The sequence below is a fragment of the Papio anubis genome, chromosome 4 (assembly GCF_008728515.1).
Source record: "Papio anubis isolate 15944 chromosome 4, Panubis1.0, whole genome shotgun sequence".
In the NCBI taxonomy this organism is placed as follows: Eukaryota; Metazoa; Chordata; class Mammalia; order Primates; family Cercopithecidae; genus Papio; species Papio anubis.
The window spans coordinates 88,362,438-88,377,225 of NC_044979.1; the positions used below are offsets into that span (position 1 = coordinate 88,362,438).

General features: G+C 37.9%; 1 protein-coding gene and 1 long non-coding RNA gene across 11 annotated transcripts in view; both read left to right on the plus strand.

The window, feature by feature from the left end:
* The window catches only part of LOC110742707, a 79,459-nt gene extending 72,459 nt beyond the window's left edge, over positions 1-7,000 (plus strand). Inside the window, exon 2 of the long non-coding RNA XR_002520723.2 lies at positions 6,868-7,000. This is a non-coding gene — a long non-coding RNA (uncharacterized LOC110742707). The remainder of the gene's footprint in view (positions 1-6,867) is intronic.
* HDAC9 (histone deacetylase 9) overlaps positions 1-14,788 on the plus strand; it is a 709,012-nt gene that overhangs the window by 148,683 nt on the left and 545,541 nt on the right. The window lies entirely within an intron of this gene.

Below are 14,788 nucleotides of genomic sequence, written 5' to 3' on the forward strand. Positions count from 1 at the left end.
GGCTTGAGACTTTGTCAGTTTTAACATAGAAATCCCCATGTCCCAGGAACCTCTTAGTTCTGGGCAAGCCAGTAGACTTAGCCAATCTGTTCGTATCCCACTTGACTTGAGACTTCCATTGGGTGTTTTCTTTGCTTTTTCCACTGGTGTGCGATGGTCCCGCATCTTTGGCAGGCTGGCAACTCCAGCTTACACTGTTGTTGGTTGGGGAGCTGCCAGGGCAACTGGCTACTGAGAATTGCTGTGAAAGAGTCAACTATTACTTTTTGTACACATAAGATTTGTAGGAAGCATGATTAGAAGTTATTTTTAGACTGTGTTAAGTATTTCTTGCTGATTTGGAAATATCTATTCACATGTAACTGACATAGTAATTTAATAAATTACCAATTGCAGTTTATTAAAGCTTGGAAACATCTTGCTGTGGAGTGACTTCAATTAAGGAAAATCATTTTGGGTGGAATTTAAAACTTGGGATGGTACTGGGGTATTGTCTATTGGGAATAAATGGGTGATACCTGAAAGTAGAATCTTAAGAAAATTAATTCTGGCATATGTGGAATAAAATAGAGGGATTATGAGTATGGAGGCTCATGGAAGAATACATGTTAGTCTAGGATTGAGATGATAAAGGCACACTAGGGAGTTAATGGTCAGAATAAAAGGAAAATTATTGAAAGATATTTTGAAGGAAGAATGGATGAAGTACTGAGCTGGGTAACTGAGAGAATGATGACATTATTAATGAAAAATAAGCAAGCCTAAATTTAGAGAATTGCAGTGAACTAAATTTTAGGACTGGTAAGTGTCAGGAACTCAGATGATTTCAAGCAGTTAAGGATTTGAGTTAAGGCCCAGGAGAAAGGTGTGGACTGCATATGTTCATTTGTGAGCACCTTATCAAAGGTGATGGTTGAAGCACTGGAGTTGGTGTAGTATTCTTGCGTCAGTATGTAGGTGATCATCAAAAGCAGACAGATGAGTTGAGTAGTGTCAATGGCCATAAATCTTTTGTTTGGTCTGTAATACATTTGGTGTTATGAAATTAACATTTATTCAGGATTTTATTGTGGTTCCTTCCATGCTATTTTAGCAGTGAAATTTCAGTGAACCAATTAGAACAGTGAACTTGATTTCACATGCTTATGAAGATCTTCTTAATTAACTTTTAATAATAAAAACTTCTCCAAGTTCTCAAGAGCTAGTTTCCTTCCATGATGATGAGGAAATTAAAGTTTGAGAATACCAATAGTAGTATGATTCCTTGATTTCTATATCTTTTATCATTTGCAAAGCATTTTATTATTTTATCTATGACCAAAACCCTTTGAGGCAGTTGGCTTTATCTCTAACTTATAGATAAGTAAACTGAGTCTCAGAGTGAGTGCATTGCTTGCAAAGGCATGTAGTAACATCAATCATAACACGTCAGATTGTCTTTTAGTTCCTTGACCGATGCACTTTCCACAGTGCCATAATTGCTGGTTGCCACACGTTAACACTAGTGTAGTGCGAGGTTGCTCCAGTATTTCCTCAGCACAGTGTAGATTTCAGAAGCTTTATGACATGCCTTCATTAATCAGAGAAAGATAAACCCTCTACATGTAGAAGTTTTGATGGATAAATATATCTGACATTGCTATAAGACGTTAGTACCACAATTTTTAAATTCAATCATCTTCACTGAGAACCCAGGAATAAAATCAGGCTGATTGAGGACAGAAGAAGGCTGAGCCAATTAAAGAAAACCCTGGGAAGCCAGGATTAAGTAGCACAAAGACAAAGATGAGTGAGCTGATGAAATTGCACCCCTAACTGAAAAGCAGCACACTTGAAGGAAAGCCATAGAATGTTCCACTAACTTTTAGCAGTGGGAGTTACATAATCTAATAATTAATTGTCTGTAGCTTCCAGGCCTATTAGGGAGGTGTGGAACAGACTCCAGAGGCAAATCACTGGCTCCTGTGCAAGTCAGGAACATTGCCTTAGGCACTCAGCTTCAAATTGGTAATGTTTACAAGTTGTTTTCCCCATAATTTTTAAACTCTGGGCATAATCTGTCTCCTCTTAATGGATATTTTAAGTGTACCTTAAAGATTTTTCACTGGCCTTACACTTATGATTGGAAATTGCCTAGTTTATCACAATACTTCTGAGTGTCAGAGTACACATTTTTTTTTTTTTTTTTTTTTGCCCTAAAAGACAATGTTCAAAATACAAGGTGATAGAATATCCCTGGCACACTGGAGAAAAACTGAGATCATGTGCAAACAGAAGGATACATCCTTTTAAAATAGTTTAAACTGCCATTAGAAATAGAAGGAAACCCATTTTATCTGGGTTACTTTGACAGATGTAACTCTTACAAAGGATGAAAATCAACCACCAGCACCCTCTTGTCTGACATTCTGACTTGAAAAGGAAGAGCCCCTGCAACCACATAGCATGGAGAGGGGACAGGAGAGAGGCTGTGAGTGGATGAAGGCTTTCAGCCATCGGGGCCATAGGTTTCATTTTGATGTACATAAAAGCTGACCAAGGACTTTGTGAAAACTTTGGGCTGCCTTCCTGACCACCTTGGTTTTTTCCCTTCACCCATAGATCAGCGTCATTGACAACTGTGTTCTTTTCAAGTGGCAAAAAGAAGTTAAAAATAAAATTCTATTTTAGATGTACCTTTGATTTTCTTCAAAAAACATTTCAGATGACATGAAAGAGAAATACGTGATAAATTTTAGCAGAGACCTGGCAGAGTCTTCCTATAGTTTAATCAAAAATGGGCTCAGTTTCAAATATATTAAGTTGCCACAGGAGAATGGGAATGACTTTTGGGAACAGTTAATAGTTCCTGGAATTTTAATCCCCTTTTATCATAATACAGGGTAAAAGTTCCAAGGTAAGCAGGCAAATAATACTTAAAGGAATATTGCATGAAATCTAAGAGACGACGTATTTATAAGTAGTATCCTTGTACAGCTTGCCTTTCCTGTGATATGTGCTGCATGATTTTTTGTTTTTTGTTTGTTTGTTTGTTTGTTTTTTCTGGATAATTTGGACTTTGTCCAGGACAGAAAACTTTGGTGTTTCTAAAGTTTACTTAGTTGGTCTCATCTACTTAATAATGTCAGAAGAGACCTTTTAACTTGGAACTTGGTAAAAGTAATAGAAAATATTGTTTAAGATCTAAATGTAAGCATTTGGGGTGAATTCTTTAAAAATGTCTGGCTATTTCCTAGATTTATAACTGCAAATACTGTACAATTAAAACCACCATGGTATTCCTCATGATTCTTCCTATTTGGGTATTGATGAAGGCCTTAACCAACCATAGCTGGTTAGAATTTTGAGTGTAGGTTGTAATTTGGGATATTTTCTATTGAGGTCCTGGATTTGCATTGTGTTCTGATTTCTTACCCTATACTGCATTTTCCCCTATGAAAAAAGTACCTTCCTTGTATTGGAATTTATTAAAAGATTGCGGTTATTTGTAATTTGTAATCCCCCAGTGTTTTTAGTTTGTATCTTTAATGTTAAAATATGAAGAATATTTTATTCCATTTTCCAAATAGCTGGTAAGAGAATTCCTCTGAGAAAAAATATCTGCCTGGACTCTCACAGTCATCTCCTAATTTATCTTTCTGCTTTTGCTTTCCATGATATGATTTTTTTTTTTGTACAGTATCCAGAGTGATCCTATTAAAAGTCAGATCATGTTATTCCTCTGCTCACAACCATCCAGTGGCTTCCCATCTTACCAGAACAAAATCTAGAAAAGTCATCTTCTTCCACGGTCCTATAAGTGATGTGCACCTCAAATATATCTTTCTGGCCTCATCTACAAAAACCCTCTTCCTTGTTCATTCTACTCCACGCTGACCTTGTTGGTCCTTGCCTACAGCAAACACAGACCTACTTCAGAGCCTTTGCATTTCCCTTTATCTCTTCTCCCAGAAATTTGCATGGTTTGCCTCTTCTCCTTTCTTTCAGGTCTCTGCTCAGATGTCACTGTATCATTGAGACCTTCCTTGACCATCTGAAGTTAAATAGGACCACTCCCTCAGGTGTATACAGAGTCCAGACCGTGAGATCTTTGATCTCAGAAATTAGGAGATACCCTTAGGCGATTTCGGGCTTCCTAGGTTCTAGAATTGAGAAGGCAGTTCTTTCTAGGTCTTAAAGGCCAGGGGACCTCAGCTAAAATTTGGGTAACTTCAAAATACAAATACTTTTGCTTAAGTTATACTGCTGTTTATCAACTGTGTGTCTGTAGTTATTTAGTTTGTTAATTGTTACTCCACAAGACAAAGTATATACTGAAAATTCATAAAGCATATCTTTTCCCAAATGAAAATGTGATCTAATGGTCTCTTTGGGAATTCCTTCTTGGAAATGCTCCATTATTGTCATAGTTGGTTTATAGCCTTCCTTGGTGTTAAAAACAGAAAAGATGTTTCCTCTTTCCATTATTTGGGAGCTCTTTTCTTTCTATTGTTCCTTTTCTTCCTGCCCTGTGACTGCTCAGATGCTGTGTACAGCTGTTTCTGTGAAGTAAGCTGTGAGCTCCTCACGTTGCTGCCTCTTTGTTGTTTTCACTACATGTAGACTGCAGTATCACAATAAGACAAGAGAATAAAATAAAATGTTTTCATTTTATTAATGATTTAAAAGTCCAATGCCATTATTCAATGAAAAGCCCAAGTCAACAACATTTTAGTGTAATTTAGCGAGAAGTGTTCTGGTCGCTTGGCTCAAGCATGCCTGCAAGCCAGTGTTTCCTGACCCTGAATCACCTGAGTACCATTGTGGTTATACATATGGCAGGATGACATGGCCAGTTGCAGTATATATATTAACATGCTGAAGAAAAGAGAATAGTGGCACTTGCTTCTTGAGCCAAAAAAATGCAATCACTTTTAAATATATGCCACAAGGCTGTCCTGGGATATGAAGGAAGGTAAGATAGAGCCCAGGTCTGTCTAGGGATTGGGCTGCTTCTGTTATATAACCACAGCAAGTCAGTTCAGGGATTTTAGCAAACCTTTGGGAATAGCATGGACTGAGCTTTAGATGATGGCTCTGAACAGCTGGTTTCCAACCACTAGGGTGCTCTACCTGTGTCAGATTTTCCTGGATCCCATGCATTTCCCCAGTCCATGGTGAGGGAATCACTGGGTATCTGCTCATCATTCCCCAATACACAGCATTCTACCACATTCTGACTTAGAATTTTCTTATCACTATTTTCCTCCACTAGCTGCAATTCTCTGGGGGGCTTTCTGAACATATAGCCCAACTCCTTGTATATGTAAGGCATTTGATACACTTTGATGATGAAATGAAATTGTGTTACTTACAACTATTATATTTTCTTTTCATTAATCCTTGTACTATATTTGCATGAGTAGAATTTTATAAGGTTGTAAGCCCTAGGTTACTGGAAGAAACAGGAGTCCAACTGATTTGTTCTGAGAAAAATGACTGGATAACAAAGCTAGGGATATAGAGTTGAATTTAAATCCTTGAGATAATGTAATCTGATAATGTAACATCATCTATCTGTAATATTTTCTCAGTCAACTTTTCTGGTATTCTTCATTTTCTTTTTGAGAAAGTGAAGCATATATTTAATTATAGCATATATTTATGCCATTCTCTATTCTTAAGGAATAGAGACAGTATTATTTTCTCTTCAATCTGTGTTTCATAGTGACATCAAAGTAAAATTCTACTTAAGTTGTGTGCTAATCGTAGCTTTTTATGTTTTCCTTTTTTCTGCCTTCTACTTTTTTCTACTATATCCCCACTTCAGATGCTTCTCTCACATTTTCCTTAAATGTTTCTGTCAGTTCCCTAGTCTCTACAATTCAAGAGATTTCTATGAATCTCTTGGTCTATTATGTACCTTTAGAATGGAAGGGTCTTACTAGAAAAAATATTTTTATCTGCATCACATTTGTTGACAGAAAGAGACCTTCATGCTCTATTGTTAGGTGCATAAAGTAGCACAAAACAATAGATACTGGGTGACTCCACTTCTGGAAAAACAAATATTTTGTTTTAGCTATTTGCATGTGAAAAGATGTGGAAGGTTAGTTATCAAAATATTAACTGATTATTTGAGAAAGTTTAGAGTCTTGTTGATTGTAGTTTTCCTTCTTTCTCTTTTCCCCACTATTTCATGCATTCATTCACACATTCATTCTTTTTCTGTGCATTTTTATTTTCTGATTTTCTTTATTATTAGTGTAAAAGCAAACACTAATTGGGAAAATATACAGGAAAAAAAATGTTTTATGTAGGTAAAGAAATAATTGTGAATGTTTATATCACCAATGGTGTTATAAAACTATTCTTGACTTCCTTTTCTTTGGTTCTAAGGACTAAAGCATAATCCCTACTTCTTTGGAGCTTTGGAGGGCATGGATTATGTATTCCTCTTAGAGTTAGAATGATCCATGTTTTGTCAAAGTATTCAAGAAAGGGCCCCATGTTGGATCTCCCTTACAGCTTCACCTGGTCATGGAGAAGGCCCAGTCACATGGTGATGACTTACAGCCTCTGGACAAATGTCACAGAATGGCTATGCTCCTTCCAAATTCCACTCAGTGTGGGGACAGCTCTACTGCTTGCTAAGCAGTCTCCATTCAGAAGTGTTTCTCTTAAATAATATGGCAAAAGCCAAAAAGTAAGATTGGGGAAGAAACCGTGGACCTAGGCTAAAATCATCTCCTCTCCCCAACTGCCACCTACATGTTTGTTTTGTTTACTCGAATGAAATATGGAGCTATTTTAAATGTCTGTATAATACAATGGTATCCATAAAATGCCTTAAAATTTATTTTTTTTTCTATTTGTGATTATGTTAAGCTTCCGTGAAAATGGAACGCACCAGTTTCACAGCAGGAGAGGATAGATACAGCAAGATTAGAGAAGCAAGATGTTCAGGATTAGAAGGATCTGTATGGCTGAAAGTGAGGTAATGATAATGATTATGTGATAATAGTACTGTTGTGCTGTTTTATGAGGCAGTAATCCAGCTCCCAAAGCAGATAAACTATGGGGGAGAAGGCTGAGTTTATCCCATGGAGGGGAATAGATTGTTGCTGAATAACCCAGCATGAGAGTAACGCTTTTTCTTTTTTGAGGCAAGAGCTCAAAAGTAAGTTTTTAAAATAAAATGATTAACTTCCCAAATACGAACACGTGAACAGCTGAGCAAGGGTAAAAGAAAATCCAGCAGTGCAGGAGGGTGAGGGGCTGGAAGGGTGGGGATGGGATTCTTTTTATGCAACAAAAACAGGAGTACTAGTCATATGAGAAAAAAGTTTCAGGGCCAAATACAAAAACAATAGCCCACTACTGTGCAAATTGGCAGCTGAAATGAAGTGGTATTTTCTAGAAAAGTATTAAACTACTGCAAAATGCAAACAGATTTCCATTCATCTCATTTTAAATCACTATTCGTTCATTTCTTGAAAACTTGCTTCATGGAAGGGACTGTAATTATACAGTAGTTACAGACAAATGGCATATTGTCCTTGACTTCTATGAGCTTACAGATTGGTATTGCTTAATAAGATGTTGCGGCCAGGCGCAGTGGCTCACGCCTATAATCCCAGCACTTTGGGAGGCCAAGGTGGGTGGATCACGAGGTCAGGAGTTCGAGACCATCCTGGCTAACACGCTGAAACCCCATCTCTACTAAAAATACAAAAAATTAGCTAGGTGTGGTGGTGGGCACCTGTAGTCCCAGCTACTCGGGAGGCTGAGGCAGGAGAATGGCGTGAACCAGGGAGGCGTAACTTGCAGTGAGCAGAGATCGTGCCACTGCACTCGAGCCTGCATGACAGAGTGAGACATCTTCTAAAAAAAAAAAAAAAGATGTTACAAGAGCTAAATCTTCACTTTTTCTTTCGTATTCAGGATTGACTGGAAAGTAAATGTCAGTCTGGGGATTCCGCCTTCCTGATTTGTATCTATATCTATATCTATATCTATATCTATATCTAGGCATAGCATATATATATACATCTCTCTATTCCCCCCCCAACTCTGTCTCTCTCTCTCTCTCTCTCTCTGCATTCCAAGCTTATTCAGTTCTAGAAAATGGAGGAGGGATGGAACTCAGTCCTCAGTTCATATTGATGACTTCTTCTGGGCTCTTTGCTTAGGCATGTGGGGCCATTTTGAATTGGATGCCTCCACTGGCAGCTGGTTTCACTCTAGGACAGCTGGGAAAATTTTGCTTCATCTCCCAAAGGTTTAGTGCTTAGTACTAATTCTTTCTCCCTTGCAGGCTGCCAGCTAGCATCCCCTTGTGGTATCATCACATCAGAGGCTATGCTATCAAATGGGTTCATATATCTTCCAACCTGTAGAATTGCAACCCCTGACTTTTCTGTGTATCTGGAAGCTATTAGACACCCCAAGGGATGGGGCCACTTCTAACACTTGAGACCTCCTCTTCTCCTCCATCTTCAAACAAAAACTCTAGCTCAGTAGCCTCATGGGCTTTGACCTTCCAGTGCAAAGGCCCATTTAGCCTTTAGGGGAGCCCACCAAGATAGAACTTCTTTTCAGCTTAACCACTCAAAAGGGCTAACTTCAAGGACACTGAAATTACCTTCAATTTTACTCTCTGGGGGATGTGAGAATGAAAAACAATAGCTTTCATTTCTCTTCGTTGAAGCTAAATTTGAGAAGAATAAGATGAAGTTAAATTCTCAGGAGCTTATTCTGCCACACTGAATTCTCCACAAAGTCCCTCCTGTACTTAAGAAGAGGGAGTTTTGTGCCCATTTGTTCACCATTGAATCCCTAACATTCAGCAAACTGCTTGGTTCAGGAGACCTGATATATATTTTTGAAATAATAGTGAATGAATTAGGCTTAATGTTTCTGGCAGTTAGTTACCATGACTGGATCAGTCATTGCTTATCTCTGGGAACACTGAAGAGCATTAATTCACAGATAATCACCGAGTCTGTGTATCAAGTGCTTATCTGAGCACTTGGAGCCTGTCACTGAACACAAGGGCAAAAACCCTTGCCTTCATAGAGCTTTCATTCTTGCAAAGGAAACAATAAACAGTGAATTTATTGAATAAGTAAGTTATCTAGTATGCTAGGAAATAGGTATGGGAAAAAGAAGGGTTGAGCAGGGTAAGGGAGATAAAGAGTAAGGAACAGTTTGCATTATGAAGTAGGCGGTTGGCCTCGTTATATATGACAGTAAACAAAGACTCAGAAGTGGAAGGGAGTAGTCAAGTGGTATTTGGGGCAAGAGCACTCTCTGGGCAGAAGAAACAGTTACAGCAAAGGTTGGAAGTCTGCTTGGCATTTTTACTTTAGTAAAATGCACATAACAAAATTTACAATTTTAACCATTTTTAGTGTACAATTCATTGGCATTTAGTAAATTCACAGTGTGCAGACATGACTACTGCCTAGTTCTAGAACATTTTATCACCCCAAAGGAGACCCCAAAGGAGACCCTATATTTACTAAGTAGTCACCCCCACCCCATTCCCACCTCCCTCAGATTCCCGGAAATTCTTAATCTTCTTTCTACTTCTGTGGATGTCTTTGGCATTTTGGGGAGTTGATGAGGCTCATGTGGGCTGGAGCCTAGTAAGTGAAGGGGAGTTTCATAGGGGAGAAAGTCAGTGAAGTATTGGGAGCTGAGCTGCATCCCTTGAAGCCATTGTAAGAACTATGACTTTTGCTCTGAATGAAATGGAGAACATTCCAGAGTTTTATACCAAGGGGCAAAGTGCTCTATGCTAGAGTAGGTCGTATGTGTGAGACAGGGTGAGAGGCAGATTGACTAGGAGGTTATCAGTGTAATCCAGGTGAGAGGAGATAATGGCTTAGAACAGGGTAGCATGAGTGAGAGTGCTAGAAGGAGCTGAATTTTAGTAAGATTTTGAATCTCGGGCCAAGAGAATTTGCTGTAGGACTGGATTTGGGATGAGATAGAAAGGAGTTAAGGATTCTTCAGTAGTTCTAACTTGAGCAACTGGAAGGATGGAGTTGCCATTAACTGAGACAGGGAAGCTATGGCTGGAGCAGGCTTGCAGGGAAATATGGGGAAAAAAATATAGGAAAACTGTTTTGGGCAGGTTGAGTTTGAGATGTCTGGTCATCTGAATAAAAGTATCAAGCAGTTAGTGGGATATGTCTGTCTGGAGTTCTAGAAGGAGGTCTGTTGTGGAGAAAAAAAACTTGGGAGTCATTAGCATAGAGATGGTATTTAAAGCTATGAGAATGGCGGAAATCGCTGAGGGATTGAGTGTGAACAGGTAATGAGAAGAGGCCACGTGCTGAGCACTGGGGCATACTCTCCTTTAGTGGTGGGGGCAGAGAAAAAAACTAGAAAAGAAAGAACTGAAGTAGGAGAAAAATCATGGGTGTATAGTGTTTTGGAAACCATGTGAAGAAAGTAAACCAAGGAGGAGAGGTCCACTGAATGAGATGCTGCTGAAGTGATGGACAGTTGGCTCTAGCAGATTGTGGTTGGATCAAAAGTCATATGGGAATGAGTTTAAGGGAAAATGAGAAAAGGAGAATTGGGAACAGTGAGTGGGGACAAATATTTGGAAGACTTTCTTACAAAAGTCTGAATAAAATAGGGTCAGTACTCCCTTCTTTGGTGCCTCACCTTCACTAGAAATCTCCGTATTTCTTAATTATTATAACAAATAATTATAGTTAATTCTGGTGATACATTTCTTTGCAAAATATTGTTTCAGTTTCTTCCTCACAGTTTCTCAGGATGCTCCTTGTCATCATTTAAAAAGAAAAATAAACTCGTAAGCAAGACAAGGAAAGAAAAGAAACAGATCTGAGAGAAGATTCTCTTTCTAGAACACTAATAATAAGCTTAATATTTTACAGAATAAAACGCTTTTAAAAACTATCCTGTAAAAGTCTTATTTATGTACTTTTTATAGGTTAGCTTATAACTGTTTCTATAAAAACTAAGAAAATGTGGAAAATTTTGAAGTCATGGGGAGAATATCTGAATAGCTTTTCCTCCTAGTTTCTTGGAAAAACAGGAAATTATATGTAATACTTACTTTAAGGCCTTTACTATGTTTAATTTAGTTAAGTACATAAAAATGTATTATGTATAACTTATTAAATGTATTATGTATAATTAATAAAGTCGTGTCTGAGATAATTAAATTTTAAAAATATGGTAGATTAAGAAAGCAGTTGCAGATTTACTAATTGAATTTGCTATTTGATGTTTTTAATTTTTAAAATCACAAATAGGGTTCTAAAGTTGCTGCAGTGAAATGAATTTAACATTTCTTATGTGCTCAATTAATTGGGAAGCAGGTAAACACCTAAACAACCATCATACTAGTATTGCACGTTAATAGATCCTGTTTTAGCTAGCTAGTTTTATGCTCTTATGACATTAAAAAATGTTAGAGATAAGTTTTCTAGAAAAGTAGGTCTATCATAAAGGGAAGAAAGCCCTTGGATGTATTGAACATGGTGGACATGAAACTTGGTGGAACTTTTGGCAGTTTTTGATCTGTCACTTTCCACAGTCTCTTCAGGCACATTGGTTCATGCCTCATTCCTTCCCGCATGCTACTCTGCTATTTCATTTGATCATTGTTTTACAATTTCCAAATGAAAGTCAGCTTTTTTTCACGCACTACATGAGATGGAGGAGGCTAAAACGCAATAGATGGTATTAGAGGATTGGTCTGTAAAAGTCTTCTCACCAGGCTGTGGGAGAGAACATATCCTCCAAGAACTATTTGGCTCCTTTATCTACTGTGTGGCAAGTATTATGCTAAATTCTGTGATGCAAAGATGAGAGCTAGATTCATTCATTCAGCAATTTATTCATTCAATCAACAGTTGTCCAAAATCATTTGGATTATTCAAAAAATATCTAAAGGCAGTCATTATCCTGCAACAATTAAAAATAGAGATAAAACTTAATTTTGTTTTGCAATTTAATCAAATAAACAACTGTGCTGCTTGCTATAACTTACTTTTCTGGCTTTTTAAGTCATGGGTTCAAACTACTTTCAGCTGGAATCTTAGGGATACAGTTGAGAAAAGTGCTATTTGTTTTCCCAAAGCTCATAAAAATCCTAATTAGTCTTTAACTTATATTCTTTACATTTTCATATTTTAGTATATATTTTCTTAAGACAAGAAAAATTTAGTGAATTCTTAAATAAAAGAATATTTTCGTAAAATCTTTCTTCAGTCTGGGCATGGTGACTCATACGTGTAATCCCAGCACTTTGGGAGGACAAGGTGGGCAGATTTCTTGAGATCAGGAGCTCAAGACCAGCCTGGCCAACATGGTGAAACCCTGTCTCTACTCAAAATAAAAAAAATAGACAGGGATAGTGGCTTGTGCCTGTAATCCCAGCTAGTCAGTAAGCTGAGATGTGAGAATCGCTTGAACCCGGGAAGTGGAGGTTGCAGTGAGCTGAGATCATGCCACTGCACTCCAGCCTGGGCAACAGAGCAAGACTCTGTCTCAAATAAACAATATTTCTGAACAGATCTATTTTTTTTTAAGTGGGTACTTTTAAAGAGGAGAGGTTATTTCCTAACGTTCCTTCAAGTGGGCAAATCTATCAGTTTGCTGCTACCCACAGGCACCTACTGTTCAACCCCCAAATTAACTGTTTCTTATCAATGAAAAGTATTTCTATTTTTTTTCCGGGAGAAAATACCAATTAAGTAGTTAGGTAATTTGGTACGTAATGTCTTTAACATTTCTTATTAATACCTTATTAATTATAATATTATAATATTCCTTGTAATGAATAGGTTATACTCCCCTGTAGGTGGAACACTTAGATGAGAAGTTGTAAATATTTTTAAAATAAGGGTTTACTTAATTATAAATATGCCTGCTAATTTTAGGCAGGATTCTACTCTAGGAACTGGAAAAAAAAAAAAAAAGAAAATAAATATATCTTTCCAGCTGTGAAGTAAATAACCATCTAGTGAGAGCAACAGAGTGGACCCAACATTATTCCAGTGGAATTGGATTAAAAATCCCTGCCAGTGAGATAAAAACAATGGGATCAGTGGTGGACTATTGAAATAGGAAGGAAAACCATGCCTTATTTAGATATGATACTCGTATAAGGATTTTGAAATGCTTTTATTTCTCTGCATTGTCATATAATTCAAGTTGGAATAGGCCCATGTAAGATAGATGAAGCAGAAGAGCAAACAGCATTGGGTTTAGAGGCAGCATCTAAAACAATGTGATTATTTTACCCCTCACAGAAATTAGTGTCTCAGTAAAAGCAAATATATTTTCTGGGCAACCAGAAACATATGTTGCATGTTCTTTCCGGTACAGTATGAATCCTCAGCAAAACGAAAAGAGAATGGTTCTCACTAAGCAAACCTTCCAACTTTTATGTCCCTGAGCCTTCAGTTGCTATTGTTGGTTGTTAACATCTGGCTTTCCATCATCCCACTTTTCTTACTCATAGCTGTGGGCTTACTGTGGGTATTCCTTGGTAGTCTGTCACCAACGTGAGGGAAAGATTAGTAGATCACCATCTTGTATGTTTACCGCTTACCTGAGAGCCTTACACATAGTCAATGCTCAATAAATATTTTTTAGCAAATGAGTTACCATGCAAATCTCAAAGCCTTTCTTATATTAATTCTAGAGTCGTCTTTGAGGAATCACCACACTGTCTTCCACAATGGTTGAACTAATTTACACTCCCACCAACAGTGTAAAAACATTCCTTTTTCTCTGCAACCTCAGCAGCATCTGTTGTTTTTTGACTTTTTAGTAATAGCCATTCTGACTAATGTCAGGTGATTTCTCATTGTGGTTTTGATTTGCATTTCTCTAATGCTTAGTGATGTTCAGCTTTTTTTTGTATGTTTTTTGGCCACATGTATGTCTTTTTTATTTTTTTTATTTTTATTTATTTTATTTTTATTTTTATTTTTATTTTTTGAGACAGTCTCGCTCTGTCACCCAGGCTGGAGTGCAGTGTGGCAATCTTGGCTCACTGCAAGCTCCGCCTCCTGGATTCATGCCATTCTCCTGCCTCAGCCTCCCGAGTAGCTGGGAGTACAGGCACCCGCCACCACGCTCGGCTAATTTTTTGTATTTTTAGTAGAGACGGGGTTTCATCATGTTAGCCAGGATGGTCTCGATCTCCTGACCTCATGATCTGCCTACCTCGGCCTCCCAAAGTGCTGGGATTACAGGCATGAGCCACTGCACCCGGCCTGTATGTCTTCTTTTGAAAATTGTCTGTTCATGACCTTTGGCCTCTTTTTAATGGGTTTGTAGACATACCATTTGATTCAGCAATCCTATTACTGGATATATACCCAAAGGAATATAAATCATTCTATTATAAAAATACATGTACATGTATGGTCATTGCAGCACAATTCACAATAGCAAAGGCATGGAATCAACCTAAATGACCATCAGTCATAGATTGGATAAAGAAATTGTGGTACATATATAGTGTGGAATACCATGGAACTGTTGAAAGGAGTGACCTGGATGGAGCTGGAAGCCATTATTCTCAGCAAACTAATGCAGAGAGAGAAAATTAAACACCGCATGTTCTCACTTATAAGTGGGAGCTGAATAATGAGACACATGGACACACTGGGAGGAAACAACACACACTGGGGCCTGTCAGAGAAGAGCGGTGGGGGCAGCGGTGGGGGCATCGGTGGGGGCAGCGGGGGAGAGCATCAGGAAGAATAGCTAATGGATTCTGGGCTTCATACCTAGGTGATGAGATGAT